The 15,949-nt window shown below is 44.6% G+C and overlaps 1 long non-coding RNA gene across 1 annotated transcript in view; it reads left to right on the top strand.

The window, feature by feature from the left end:
- Positions 1-13,395, top strand: part of LOC138258646 (uncharacterized) — a 243,092-nt gene extending 229,697 nt beyond the window's left edge. Inside the window, exon 4 of the long non-coding RNA XR_011198479.1 lies at positions 12,949-13,395. This is a non-coding gene — a long non-coding RNA (uncharacterized lncRNA). The remainder of the gene's footprint in view (positions 1-12,948) is intronic.
- Positions 13,396-15,949: the final 2,554 nt, after the last annotated feature.

Below are 15,949 nucleotides of genomic sequence, written 5' to 3'. Positions count from 1 at the left end.
ATTACATCATGAGAGACAGAGGAGGGAGTCCTCTTCTGCTATAGTGGGAGATATATTTCGAGTTGCTTTAGATGTGCAACACATAGGGAAGCTTTGTATATATAGGCCTAAATTGCGCACTGACACTTTATTTGTGGGTGCGAGTGAATGCGGGCATGTGTTTTTGTTTCAGAGTAAATGGACTTTTATGTTGAATGGACATGACCCTGCAATTCCAGGGATTTACTTTATTTGTGGACTTACTGCTTATTACCGTCTTCCAAGAGGATAGTATGGGGCATGTTATTTGGGGATAGTTTTCTCAAAGATTTATCAAATGGAGGATTTGAAAAAGTTTCCGAAAGTGACTGAATTACATCATAAGAGACAGAGGAGGGAGTCCTCTTCTGCTATAGTGGGAGATATATTAGGAACAGTGATTCCTTCAGAAGGAGTCATTCTGAATTCGATAAAGACTCAAAAGTTGTCTACTATTGTGGATAACATACTGAAAAAATTTTCAGGGGTCATACTCCTGATAGATACTGAATTAGCTGCTGATAGAGCTATGACTTTTCAAAATCGTCTTGCTTTAGACATTCTTTTAGAGAAGGATGGTGGAGTCTGTAGAATGATCAATTCTAGGCATTGTTGTTCGTATATTCCAGATAATAGTAAAGAGCTAAGAGACTTAGGCCCTCATTATAACTTTGGCGGTAACTGCCGCCTACCGCCACGGCGACGGCCGCCAACATACTGTCGCCATGGCCACCAGCCGCCCACCCGCATTATGACCATAGACCGAATTCCGCCATTAACGTCGACGGTCATGGCGGCGGATGGCGGTAAGGTGGCGCTGCTGCCATCAGCAGCGCCACGCCAGCAAAACACCGCCGACCGTATCATGAGCCATGATACGGCCTGGCTGTGTTTTGCTGGCTGACGCTGCTGCTGGCAACAGCGCTGCTTCCCGTCTCCTGCCGGAGGACCCCTTCAAACAGGTAAGTCAGGTTCTTCGACAGGAGAGGTGGTTGGGGGGTGGTGTGTGCATGTGTGGGGGTGTTCGGTGTGTGTGTGGGGGTGTGTGTCTGTTTTTGTGTGCGTCCATGCGGGTGTGAGTCATGTTGAATGCATGCATGAATGACTGAATGCAAGTGTACATGTATGTTGTGAATGCGTGTGTGCGACAATGTTTGGTGGTGTGTGTTGCAGTGTGTGGGTATGTATGTGTGCATGCGTGGGTGGATGTGGGTATGCATGTGTGTATGATTGTATATGTGTGCGCATGTGGGTGTGTAAAAGTGCGGGGGCAGGAGAGGGAGGGGGAGGAAGGTGGAGGACTCTGGGGAGGAGGCGAGCGGCATGGGAGACCCTATCAGTGTCAGGGAAGGAATTTCCTGGCACTGATAGTGCCTACCGCCATGGTTTTCGTGGCGGTACGCTTGCCATGAAAACCATGGAGGTAGGTAGGGTTAAAATCCAGAGGGTGGGATTGTGTTGGCTGCCTGGCTAGAAACCGAAGTCTCCAGCCGAGCGGCCATTACCACCCTGGCAGACGGAGTGGTACATTGGCAGTTTGGCTTCAGCCAAACCGCCAATGTCATAATTTGGGAAAAGGTACTGCAAGCCTGTTGGCAGTACCTTTCTCCAAATTACAGCAGACCTCCAGGGTCGTAATGAGGGCCTTACTTACTAATCTGACTAATGCAAGTGCTGATTTGAAAGAATTGAAAGTGGCAGGTGTTTGGGAAAAGGTTGGCAAAGGGTTTGCTTCAGTGGAAAATTGGCTCAGCAACATTTGTAATGGGGTTCTATTGAAAATACTACAAGGGATATTAATTGTCATGGTTTGTCAAATTTGGATATGGGGATTATGCAAATTATACAAAATAATTAAATTGAAAAAGTCAAAGAATAACAAGAGGAGGGAAGAAAAGAAAAGGGGAACATTTTACAGCGAAAATTCGAGGGAAAAGCAACATTATGAAGAAATTGAATTGTAAGAGTTTTAGCTGATGTGAAATTTGTGGGTGATAGTTAGTGTGATGACATATTTAGCCATCAGAGGAGGGATTGCTAGTGCAGGTGTTTTAATAAGAGTTATTAATGAGTGTTTATGTATTTTGAATAATGAGTTTATGTAGAAAATGACATAACGTAGAAAAATAATGCTCATATCTGAAAATGTGATCTTGAAGAAAGGCTACCAATGTTAACGAAGTGCACTAATCAATGATGAATACTTATGAAATGTTGAATGTATGTTAGACTAATGCAGTAATATGTCATATTAAGGGTTATGAATTTAGATTTTGCTTTATTAATTGTAGGCCTTAACGTAGCAAGTGTCTTGGCCTGTTTTGCAGGGCCTCATGTAAAAGCTGTATTTCTTAGCGTTTAGTAAAATGCTGATCAAGTGAATTAAACTATGAATTGTCTATTGTATTGTTTAAATGTGCTTAACGGAAGCTTTTCGTGAGAACCGATTGCTAGGAGATGATATTCTTTCTAATGCAACATTTTATGTGTAATGTGTGTGAGACTGACTTTCCCAGGACAAGAACAATCCTACAGTGGAAGCTGCGACAATATTGTTACCTGACAAGTCGGATGATGAGAACATTGAAAGGCGAACCAATCAACAGTATGTGAACAGAGAAATATTAGAATTCATAGATTTGGTATAGTAGATGTAATTGTAAGTGTGAACATATGATTAACTGACCAATAGCGAATTAGGGGATAGTTTAGGTGACTTATATATAACGATGTCGCAGTGGGAAAAGTTTCAGATTTTTTTAGAAGGAAGACGGTTATTCTAACATCTGGAGATATTATGTCCATATTTCCTGACCAAAAGGTTATCACTTTCCTATGAGTCTTTACTAGAGATGTGCTTAACTCTAATATTAAATGACTTTGCCCTATTTTCCTGACTGATATCTGAGGCTTTGTTGTTCGACTGATGTCCTGAAGACGAAGAATGATTCTGCTTGCTGATCCATACCGAGGACAGGTATAATGCAGTAAACTGTGATAATTATGCATATTTGCCGTTTCTTTCTGGGTACCAACTGCGCTGCATTGATAGGATCATAGTTAGATGGTTTTCCAAATTTGTGTTACTAAAATTGTTTGCATGAAGCCCAACATGCTGATGCTAATCTGACATTAGTTAAGGATCCTCACAAATGACTGACGATCACAGGAACTAAGGTTTGACAAATTTCTCTGCTGAATTACATATATGTTATAACTTTGTCGCAGTTGATTTTGCTATTGATTTGGTCCATAACTTTAGAATGTGTTGTAGTACAAGCTTTGATGAGATTGCGTTTCTTCCACCACTTTGGACAACCAGTGTTGTTCCTGTATGTGTTTCATTTGATATTGTGATTAATCTACATGACCTTAGCATTGTTAATATAGGGAAATAAACATTCTAAACTTTTACTAAAGGTGTGGTTATTTCATGACTGACTCCATTGATTATTGATTTTATTGATTACTAATGATTGTTGATTATTGTGTATTGATTATTGGGTATGTACTGGAGCTATGGTAAGAACTTCTTAATTGCGAATCAAAAGGTTGATCGACCTATTCGAGTCCCCTCGTAGGTATACTTATTAAGGTCTGACGCGCTAATAACTGCAGCTCCCTGCGCATCACAGAGAAACCCGCCAGTTAGGCAGGCATCTCTGAACAGAGCAGACGGTCCTCCACCAGCATGGCAGATATATTGGCCTCTGCCCCATGGACATATCAACGGATTGTGCCCCAGAATTTAAATCATGCCCTAAGTATCTGTTTGTGAAAAGTGAAAGTATTATATCAAAATAAAAAAGTTCACCGAGGAGATCTCGCTTTATGTAGTACTCTCCTTTATGTTATAGACCAGCCCACTCCCTCTCTCTTATTTTTCAACTGTTTGAAGAATATAGACGATATTCTGGTTATTGCATACATTGAGACAAATCAGTACTCTACCTTCCACAGAGTGAGATCGCGGTGCCTCCTTTACCACACCACCTGCCACATACTACTCTAAAATACTTTAAATACTTAGGCATATTTATGACATTACAAAAGGAGATTCGCTCCAAATGCAATCTCCGACAGATAATACATTCCTTCTGGGAAGATATGGAGCTATGGTGGAGATTACATCTCACACTCTTAAGGAGGGCAACAATGTTTAAGATGGTGTCCTTACCTAAATTACTTTACGTCCTGCAGAACTCATATTATCCATTCACCCTACCACAATAGAAAGGGATATCCAAATCTTTTTCTGGGCTCAAGATAATGGCAGAATAGTGCTGCCGGATGTGCGTATTGGGCCTCTTACCTTATAAATGTTAATGAATGTTTTTTCACCCCAAGTACCACTGCACATTTTGACTAGAGCGGTCGCAATGGGACTCAAGATCCTGCCTACACTATTTATATGGGGATCGAGGGATCCAACTCCTCCTGCCCGACACTCGGATAGCGTTAATGGCATGGGAAAAGTCTATGAGAACCATGGGATGGTTTGGCAGACACACAGAGTAAACACTGATGTGGGACATACATTTGCTTCCTGAGTGTTGATGATGGCCCATTTTTCAGGGTTATCCCCAAACATTTTGCCTTCCTCCTCCTATTTTTTTCTGATATGTTTTTGCTGGTTTATTGTCTCTGCGCACTTTACCGCTGCAGATCAGTGCTAAAGTGCAAGTGCTCCCTGTGTAAATTGTATTGGTGATTGGTTTATCCATGATTGGCATATTTGATTTACTAGTAAGTCCTTGGTAAAGTGTACTAGAGGTGTGCCCAGGGCCTGTAAATCAAATGCTACTAGTGGGCCTGCAGCACTGATAGTGCCACCCACATGAGTAGCCAGTAAACATATATCAGATCTGCCACTGCAGTGTCTGTGGGTGCAGTTTTAAACTGCCAACTTGACCTGGCAAGTGCACCCACTTGCCAGACCCAAACCTTCCCTTTTACTACAAGTAAGTCACCCCTAGGGTGGGCCCTAGGTAGCCCCATGGGCAGGGTGCAGTGTATTTAAAAGGTAGAAAATATACGGGTGTGTTTTACATGTCGTGATAGTGAAATACTGCCAAATTCGGTTTTACTATTGCAAGGCCTGTCTCTCCCATAGGTTAACATGGAGGCGGCCTTTAAATATATTTTAAGTACAATTTCCCATTGGGAGCAGATTGAGATAAGGAGTTTGGGGTCTCTGAACTTACACTTTAAAAATACATATTTTCATAACGTTGGTTTTTAGAGTTTCAGTTTGAAAATGACACTTTTAGAAAGTGGCCATTTTCTTGCTAACCATTCTGTGCCTGTGCCTGCTTGGGGAATCCAAGTCGGGGTCAGACTGACATTTGGGCTGGATGTGAATTCTCTCTAGACAGTGACACAAAGGGAGCTGGGGAGTGTTCTGCATTTCCTGATGAGTGGGAAGAGAGGAGCTGACACCTGCACCTGAAAGGGCTGTACCTGTCCTTAAACAATGCAGTCTCCAGCCCCCTGGTGTGTATCTGGGGCCAGGCCTGGGCAAGGCAAGATCTTGTCAACAACAGAGACTTTCCTTTGAAGTTTGCCTACTTCAAAGGAAGAAATGGGTATAAGTAGTGGACCCCAAACATTTAGAACACTTCTGGATCAAGAGGAACCTCTGCCAAGGAGAAGAGCTGAAGAGCTGGAGGTGGAGTACTGTCCCTTTGCTGTGTGTGCTTTGCTGGGTTAGCCTGCAGTTGTTGCTTCTACTTTAAAGAGGGCAAAGACTGGACTTTGCTGTGTGTCTTGTTTGTGAAGTTCTCCAAGGCCTTGGAGTGGAGCTTGCCTCCTGTTGGACATCTCAGGGACATCATAGACTTCAGATTCATCTGCTTCCAACACAGGGAATTGTGTGTATTGTGCTCCAAACAGAAGAAAAACCACCATGACGCCGTCAAAGACACTGCTGCCTGCACAGTGACCTGGGGACGCCACACATTTCACTGCCCCACTCGGCAACGCAACCCTGGTCTCACTGGCGACGCCACTTGACACTGTCACTGAGCCGCTGCTTGCACCATGACCTCTGGGCTCGCACTCTGCATCGCCTTGCTCACAACTCAGCCTTGGTATCCCTGATGATGTCACTCCACGCTGACACCAGTGCTGCTGCCTGCACCATGGCCTGTGGACACCGCTCGTGAGGTACACGAAGCACCGTACCATCCCACACCGCAGCCCCGGACCACTGATGCCAGTGACATCAACTCCAGTGTCGTCAACAGATGCCCCCTGTCTGCACCGGGACACTTGTGCGCGGCATGGAGCCCGCCCGGCATCGTACTTCCGCCTTGGGCCTAATGGCGACAGCGCTTCAACAACAACAACAAAGCTGCCTGCACCTTGACCTGGAGACACCCCATGTCGCACTGCCCCACTTCACACCGCAGCCCTGGTCTCACCAACGCCGGAGGATGTCGTCACTAAGTCTCTGCCTGCACCGTGACTTGTGGGCACCTCACGTTGCATCATTCCGCTTCGTACCGCAGCCCTGACGCCATCCACAGCAGCGCTCCTCACTTCGACATCAAACCGGAGTTCAAGCTGCAATTCGTGTGACTTTAAGGGCCCGACAGCCCCTGCACCGACCTCCGGAACCGATGCCAGCGACACCGCACTCCAAATCTCATTGCGACTATCACAATGCCCTGCATTTCCAAGGTACTGTTTGCCGGTCTTCCCCACACCCTAGCTGGCCCGAAACCCCACCGCTGACCTAAACTGTTGGATTTGTTTTTCACGACCCCGTGATAGCCCCAGATGGAGCTATCAACATCAAGGAACTGTATCTTTAAGTAATTCCTGCAAAATTGTATATTTATTACTGTATGTTTGGTGTGGTGTCCCTTTGTAGTGTTTCCGCTGAACTACTGTGTGTTATGTGTGTAAAAAGCTGGCCTGATGTGTGCTGAGCACTTATGGTGTTATCACCCTATACCAGGTCCAGGTAAACCCTATAAGTGAGGTGTAGTCATTGTCTAGGAAGCCAGGCTCTCTAGAGGTAGCTGTGGATGAGCAGGCAAGGCTTACCTAGGAGACATGCAAAGCTCATGCAATACCACTTGCAGTCCTTCAGCACTTACACACATGAAAGAACCACAGTGTTAAAAAAATAAAGGTACTTTATTTTAGTGACAAAAATACTAGAATAGTACATAGACAATACTTTACTAGCAGGTGAGAAAACACACTATTATATACACCTTAGTTGTCAGGAATGAGCATAAAAAGTTAAAGAAAACAGTGCAATAACAATAGGCAATAGTGACAGTAGGGGGAGCCCAAACCATATACTAAAAAAATGGAATGCACATGGTGGACCCTCACCTGGGTAAGTGGAATCTGTAGAGCTAGAGTAACTAGGAACCCTAAAAGGTAAGTACCAGAGTGCCTCTCCAGCGATCAGGAGAGAAGCGGTAAGTACCTGTTTTTTCCCAAACCCACAGAGAAAAGTTGTGAAAGGACTGTGCAAGACCCAAGCAAGACTGCAAAAAAACAAAAGATGGATCCAGACAGAAGAGGACCTGCAAATAAAGGGGACCAAGTCCAGTTCCAGTTGGAGTGTCTGGTTGGGGCAGGAGCCACTACACACTCTTCTGGAGTTGCAGGACCAGGTCGACAGTGAGGACCAGGAGTCAGCTATGCAGCACAGGAGCAAAGGAAGAGTTCCAGAAGTGATGCAGTCGATGTCCCATGTTGGGAGAAGAGTTGCAGTCCGTCAGTGGTGTGGAAAAACCACCAACAAGCCTTGGCAAAGGTAAGAGTTGTAGAAGAAGAGTTGCAGAGCTGTTGGGGACCAGGAAAGTCCAATGGGACTCAACCCAAGGAGGCAACTCACAGGAAGCAGGCACAGGAGTCCCAGTGAGGCCCAGTCAGCACACTGGAAAGGAGTCCCATGTCACTGGAGCAGCAGGCAGGAGACCACGCATTGCAGGGAAGAGTGCTGGAGGCCAGAGCTACATGGAGCCTGAAGATCCCTTGGAAGAAGAGCCAACAAGCCTTGATAGCTGCGAGAGTCGCGGTGCACAGAGGTACTGAACTGCAAGGAGAGGCAAAGACTCACCATCTCCAAAGTTGGACAGCTGGTAGAGGGGACCAAGAAAACCACTCAAGACCACAACCTGTGATGCAGGACCCACGCAGAGTTGCAGGAGAGAGGTGCCACGCAGTCAGTAGTCGTTGCAGTTGGTGTCTCTGGATGCAGGGGAGTGACTCCTTCACTCCAAGGGAGATTCCTTCTTGCTTCTTGGGGCAGACTGAAGACTTGCCACCCTCAGAGGATGCACAGCTGGGGAAATGTTGCAGTTGCTGGAAGGAGTCGGAGAAACAATGTTGCAGAGGGGAGTCGTCGCTGGAGTTGCAGATTGTAGGTTCCTGTGAAGTCCAGCTGCGCCTCCTATGGCCAGAAGTTGAAGTAAACCTTGAAGAGGAGTCCTGCTTGAATCTTGCACCACGGATCTGAGGACCCGCCCAAGAGGGAGACCCTAAATAGCCCTGGAAGGGGGATTGGTCACCTCGAAAGGTGACCACCTATCAGGAGGGGGTTGTGACGTCACCTGCCTGACCTGGCCACTCATATGCTCCCAGAGGCCTCTGCCCACCTTGGATTCAAGATGGCAGAATCAAGTGGCCACTTGGAGGAGCACTGGCCACCACCCCTGGGTGGGTGATGGATAGGGGAGTGGTCACTCCTCTTTCCATTGTCCAGTTTTGCATCAGAGCAGGGACTGGAGGTCCCTGAACTGGTGTAGACTGGTTTGTGCACAGAGGGCACCAAATGTGCCTTTCAAAACATACCAGTGGCTTGGGGAGGCTACCTCTCCCAAGCCATGTAACCCCTATTTCCAAAGGGAGAGATTGTTGACTCCCTCTCCCAAAGGAAATCCTTTGTTCTGCCTCCCTGGGCTTGGGCTGTTCAAGCAGCAGGAGGGCAGAAGCCCGACTGCAAGGATGGCAGCAGTGAGGGCTGCTGGGAAAACCCTGCAAACTGGTAGGAGAAAAGCTGGGGGTCCTCTAAGGAGCCCCCAGAGTGCATGGAATCATACAACCAATACTGGCAACAGTATTGGGGTATGATTCCGACATTTTTTATACCAAACATGTCCAGGTTCGGATTTACCATTATTATAGTTACCTATGCCCTGTACACTGGTAAAATGGCTTCATCGCACTAAAAAGGTCCAGGAAAATTAAGCTGGAGTTCATGGAGGCACCTCTGCTCATGCAGGGGGCCCTCACACACAGGTACTTGCACCCAGCCCCTGTCTAGGAGGACCTGCCATAGGGGTGACTTACAGTGACCTGGTGTAATGATCTGGAGTGAAAGGGTGCATGCTCCTCTTCACACAAGTTGAAATGGCAGGCCTGCAGACACATTTTGCATGGGCTCCTATGGGTGGCATGATACATGCTGCAGTCCACGGGGAACCACTGGTGCCCCAATGCCCTGGGTACCTAGATACCATATACTAGGTACTTATATGCCAATTGTGGGGTGCACAATGTCAGGAACAATCAAATTTAGGGATAGAGAGCACAGTCACTGGGTCCTGGTTAGCAGGATCCCAGTGAACACAGTAACCATGCCAAAAAGAGGGTACTTTCCTACAATGTGCAAATACTTTACACGTGGCTTCTGAGATAAGCCTGACTGCTTGTGCCAAGTTACCAAGGGGATGAGCAGGGGTTATCTGAACTGTAGCTATCCTACCAGGGGTTATCTGAACTGTAGCTACCCTAACAAGAATGACAGTCCCTACTTGGACAGGATGTAAACCGACTTACAACTAGAGACCCCATTTCTAACACTGAGTTGCAGTAACAACAGGGGTTTAGCGCCTGGGATTTAATAGGCATCTCTAAAGTGGGTGACTTGATAGAAAATGGAGACCTCATGCTGTTCCCCTCGCTCCAGAGGGAGTACGGGATCCAAGACAAACAATTTTTAAAATATGTGCACGTAAAACATGCTTGGAGGGCAGAAGATCTCCTGGGCGAGGGTATCCCTGACTTTGCCACTTTGGAACAAAGGATGCTGATGGAAGAAGTGAGGAAATAGGCAATTTCCCTCACATACAAAACATGTATTCATAATATGCCTGACAGTCTGATTGGTCTGCGAGTGAAATAGATGAGTGACTTGGGGAACATGGAAGATGTTGATTGGGAGGCAGCCCTACTGCACCCTAGGGAAGTGTGCTGGTCCAACTAAAAATTTTGCATTGCAGATATTACAATAGGCATCATTTACACACTATGGGGAAAGCCACAAGTCCACACTGCTTGAGATGTAATGAGGTTGAGAGCTCCTTCTTTCACACTATCTGGGACTGTCCTGAAAATCAGGCCTACTGGACAGCGATCACTGGGGAACTTGGTGCCATACTTTCAGTACTGTTTCCTTTAGACCCTAAGTTCCTTCTCCTGGGAATCCCTAATGATATTGACTTACTCCGAGTTGAGCTCCTCCTCTGCAGCCTTGGCCTGATGGTGGCAAAATGAGATATTGCTCATTACTGGAGGTGTAGGGAGTGCCCTACATTACAGGAATGGAAGAGAGGCATGGGCATGTGTATTGCGGATAAAGGGGTTACCTACGCCAACACAGGCTGCCCTCAAAATGTTCACAAAGTATAGGGCAAATGGCTGGACTACTACTCAATAGACATGCCAGGAAACAATGGATCTTAAAGGGAGGGTGGGCCTTGATGGCAGCAAATAAGCTTGTGTCTGATGTGGCTTCTGTCTATTACCTGATATTCTCTATCCTCAATGAACATAAATGGACAACTGTCGGCCTTCCTGGAAGGTTCTGGGCCACTTGTTATGAGCATTGGTGTGTGGATGTTCAGTGGGGTCCACATCACTGTAATCTACCTTTTGTTCATGCTACTCTGTTAACAAAACTAAAAATATATTTAAAAAATAGTAAAAAAGTGCATATCATACATCTTAATAAACCTGGTATCATACAAGTCACAGTGCAGCCATTTTACATTTTTGTCTTGTGGCGCACTGGAGTTTGACTTTGGCTTGGGCACCTGGCCATCTAAATTGGCAAGAATGAAACTAACTTAAAACTCATCAGTACTAGAGTGTCACGTCTGTAAAACTCTGTTCCTGTGCAGTACCTTATTGGTGCAGTTTTTGGGGGCATTGGCTGTGGATACATCTTCATCTTCCAGTTATTATGGCAGGGTGCTTTGTCTGCCCCAGTGAGGACCTTAAGAGCTTTATGACTTACACTGGGTACTTTGAAGGATTGCTCCACCACTTCTAAGATGGCGCTGGCATTTACTCAAACTCCTGTGTAGTTTCTGCAGGAAAGTCAAGCTACAGAGTCAGAAAAGACCCCTAGCTTCATGCACTTGCACAGGAGTATAATACTAATAAGAAGCTACAAAGCTGAGATATGGGTAGTGGCAAAAGGGGTGTATGGTGCACAAGTTAGTTAACAGTGATGTCAAAGGAAACTGCTTAAGCCGCAGATGGGAACGTGATGATAACAGTGGATTAGAACAGAACTAAGGGTTAAATAGCAATGTGATCTACCCTCACGCCCAACAGCACTGCTTTAATCTATCAATGGAACAGCAGAAAATCTGCAGGAACGGCCATGGATGTCCATGTGCCTGCAGGGATAAGGATGCCGGTTGTCCCCTTTGCAGGGTTAAGCAGTTCAGCCCTCTAGAATCCTTGCTGGAATCAGGAAATTGTTAGGCGTTTTGCCCAATTCTTTGTGAACAAAAAATAGATCATTAACACAGCTAAGTATAGGATTTTGCAGGCAGGGTCAAGAAGGGATTTGCAGATCCACTCACCTTGCATGTCCACTGAGGTGGTCTGTTGTACGACATTCTTCGAATGAGGTTTCCCACTCCCAGCGCTTGGCTGAAGCAAGTAAAAGGAGGAATGGGCTAGAGTTGGCAAAGGGAGTCTTGAGGTTTAAATGGCACTTAAGTGATGGCATTGTTCAGGAATCCCTTGAAGTTTATTAGGGTTGAGCTGCATTATATGGGGTTGAGCTCCGTGGCGGTGTTTTCTACTGGTCATTCTGGGAAGTACTCATTTGGTTTAGTGCTTGGAGAACCGAGATAATGCTCAGTTACAGACCCTGAGTCACTGAGACCTCTTTTATGCCCTTGTTATATATCATCATATTTCCCCATAGATTCAGAATGGGCAAAAAAAACATATGTCAGCTCCTTATTTCGGGTGAGGTATCTTTACTCGCAATCAGATATTTATAAAAGCGCACTCAGACAAGGATGGCTCCCTCTAACTAAACTCAATAAGAGAATTCAAAGCAATCATTTAGGTAAAATTCCCCTTACCCCTCAATAGCCTTGTAGAGTCTCTTGATGTTACAATGCTCTATGAGTACGCGAAATTCTTTACTGTCTCTTGATTATTGTGTCATTTTAATCTAATAATGCATTTAAACAGTAGTGTATAAAACATGATACATTTCATATATGAAAATCCTTGTGACGTAAAATGTTGGCTTGGTCTATTACATAAAACGTAAAAGAAATTATAGCCCCATACCATCCCATGGCTGACACAATTTTAAGCAGTCGCTGGGACCCCTTGAGTTGGCCCGGTTTAGAATGTCCCAATGTCCAAACGGAGTCCGCACTAGTAGAAAGTAGGGTCTTTTGGTCAATATTTCAGGACCGTGCTCCTCGCCAAGGTGCGTCGGAGTTTACAGTGCTGTAATCTATAGCTCTGACTTGCTACATATAACTTGATTAAGATGCATTTTACATGCTGTTTTTGTTTTTATGTTTTAGCGGTTTTAATAGTTACACTGTATTTTTCTGTTTTGTTTTCTTTTACTTTTGGAGTTTTAACTAATTACCTTCAATGAGACCTTGAACGGGGTTTCAAATGTCTTTTTTTCAATTGTAGGTTGATGCAATTATCGTGAGCGGTACAAAGCAGCACGAATAGGCGCTAAGGAAATGCAAGAAAATGATTCAGAGAAAACCAGTAAGTGACTGTTGTGGGGGAGCATCAGCAGTTTTACACTGTGATCCTCGTCCACATGCCGTAAAATCCTTAAAAAAGACAACGAAGCTTTAGTGAGACGTGTGTTGCTCAGAACGTGCGGTCTTCCCAGCAGGAAATACAGTGACTCATGGGAAAGCCCAGCATTCTTATTTGTCTATCAAAAAGCTCCTTTTGTGCCATCATTTTGGAAGGGAAATATTTTGAAAACTAATTCGCCACTCCCATGGCCGTCTGGATTTTCCAATGAATCGTCGTGTTTGAAATTTCAATGCAGAGGTTTTCTGCAGTGCGATGCTTTGTATATTAGACTGGAAATTTAAGGTCTGGTCTAAAGACGGCTTTAGTTGTCTTTCCAGCCTCATGGTTTCAAAACAATCATGATAAAAATCTACTCATATGAGGGTTGTGGGGGGGGGGGGGGGGGTGGTTAATCAAGTCTCTTTACACCTTTTGGCTGCTCAAACATCAGTCAAATTATGCTATCTTCCGTCACAGCGCACAGTATAGAACCCTGGGTCAGCCCAGTTCCAACATTGGATATTTTCGCTTTGAGTGCCTTTGCTTTTGTGCATGTATACATCCACTTTAAAAAGCGCTCCCAAATGATAGACAACAGAAGGCACTTGCATTTATCTGTGAATGCTAGTACTTATGTATAGCAGAGTGTAATCTATGATTTCAATAAAACTTTGCAATATTAACTCAAATTATTAAAATACAAAAGTGTTGATGGAGATGTATATGTTAAAGCTAAAGCTCCCCAGCTTTGGGAAGGTTACTTGAAACACCTGTATCTTATTCGAGAATATCTAATTACCATGGGCCCCCTGTACGAAATTTTTAATTTGTGATTTCCAAATTGCGAATCCGTAGAAATCACAAATTGGTATTTATGTAACCACTGATTCCACTCACAGGAATTCCTATGGATCCACAGTCGCAATTAAGAAATCTCAATTTTGGAAATCGCTAAATTATGATTTCCTAATAGGAAATCACAAAAGAGGAAAAGTGGCATTGTGGAAGCAGAATGATGATGTCAGACCGGGAAATTTATAAATACAGGGCATGGCCCCCTACCCAGAGGCCTACGAAGGTGCTGGAAATAAGGAATGCTCCTGTACCACTACTGCCAGTATCTTACACCGTTCTCTGAGAACACCATGTCCAAAGAAGAGGGGGACAAGGATTCAAGGTACAGGAAAAGGAAGATGACATTTTCAGAAAAAGAGTAGGAGCTCCTAACAGAAGAATGTGTCTCCCATATGGCCCAACTGTTTGGGAAGGCCTCCTTCACAGTACCCAGAGCCAAAAAACAATGACAAAGACCAGCATGTTGGAGAAGGTGAACTCCTGAGGCGTCAACCAGAGGACCACACCAGAGATGCACAAACGCTAGTATGTCCTGAGGTCTCGCACAAAGCAGAAGGTGACCAGCAAAGTGGCTGGGGGTCGTGGAACAGATAGTGGACCCTCAAAACAACCCCCCCCACTCCCACGGAGTCACTCATTGGGGGACCCTGGAACCAGAAAATGTGGTGACAATGTCTGACATTGACACCTCCAATCCTGCAGGTACCAGCCAGGATGTCATCTTCCCTTTACCCACATAACATAAAATAAGATTAGCAAATCGATATATCAGACATCGCAGCATGAATAATTCCATTGAGATGCTTGCCCTACCATGGCAATGCATCATGGGAGTTGCATTACAAATAAGTTGTTTTCCACACTGTGTGCCGATGACTACACAAAACGTATCTGGACATCATAAACATTTCACAAACACATGAAGCACAGTTACAACAATATTGTGAACTGGCATTTTACTGGGACATACCACTTTTTTATAATTTTTTGTGCTTTCAGCCTCTTTCCAGTTAGTGACAGAAATGGATATGAAACCAGTGGTGGATCCTGGACAGCTAAACAATTCTTAAAAGTAGATACAATTCTGAATTCAGCAAGGGGTCATTTGTGTAGACCCTTCAAGGTTTTCATATAGAAAGTAACAGTTGAAATAAAAAAATATTGAAATTGAGTTAAAAAAAACAGTCATTTCTGTCTGCGTTTTCTTCTGTAACTTTTTCCACTTATTGCAGCTTTTAGTATGGGAATTACAGGGCATTTCTCAAATGACTTCTTTCTTTCACACTGACTTACATTTGGAAGGCACACATGTATAAAAAGACAATCGACAATAACACTTGTCCTTCTATTCTGTGTTTCTCTAACTCTTCTGATAAAAATGTTACCTCCCTTGTGTGGGTAGGCCTAATGCCCGTGACAGGAAACACCCCAAAACACTACATGGACACATTACATTTTTCCAATGAGAACAGATGTGTTTTTTGCAAAGTGACTAACTGTGGATTTTGGGGTCTTGCTCAGCCGGCACATAGAGAAAGCTAGCAAACCTATATATTTTCTAAAACTAGACACCTAGGGTAATCCAGCATGGGGTGACTTGTGGGGCTCCCTCCATGTTCTGTTATCCAGAATCCTTTGCAAACCTTAAAATGGGTCTAAAAAAACACATGTCCTCATATTTCAGCATTGCAAAGTTCTGGAATCTGAGGGGAGCCACATGCTTCCTTCCAAGCAGCATTCCCTCAAGTTCACCAATAAAAATGGTACCTCACTTGTGTAGGTAGGCCTAATGCCCGTGACAAGAAACATCACAAAACACTACGTGGACACATCACATTTTCCCAATGAAAACAGATTTTTTTGGGGAAAGTGCCTAGCTCTGGACTTTGATCTCTAGCTCAACCAGCACATAGTGAAACCTAGCAAACCTATTTATTTTTAAAAAATAGACACCTAGGGGAATCCAGAATGGGGTGACATGTGGGGCTCTCACCAGGTTCTGTCACGCAGAATCCTATGCAAACCT

This window comes from Pleurodeles waltl, chromosome 9 (genome assembly GCF_031143425.1).
Source record: "Pleurodeles waltl isolate 20211129_DDA chromosome 9, aPleWal1.hap1.20221129, whole genome shotgun sequence".
NCBI classification, from domain to species: Eukaryota; Metazoa; Chordata; class Amphibia; order Caudata; family Salamandridae; genus Pleurodeles; species Pleurodeles waltl.
This window is presented reverse-complemented; position numbering and strand designations above follow the sequence as displayed.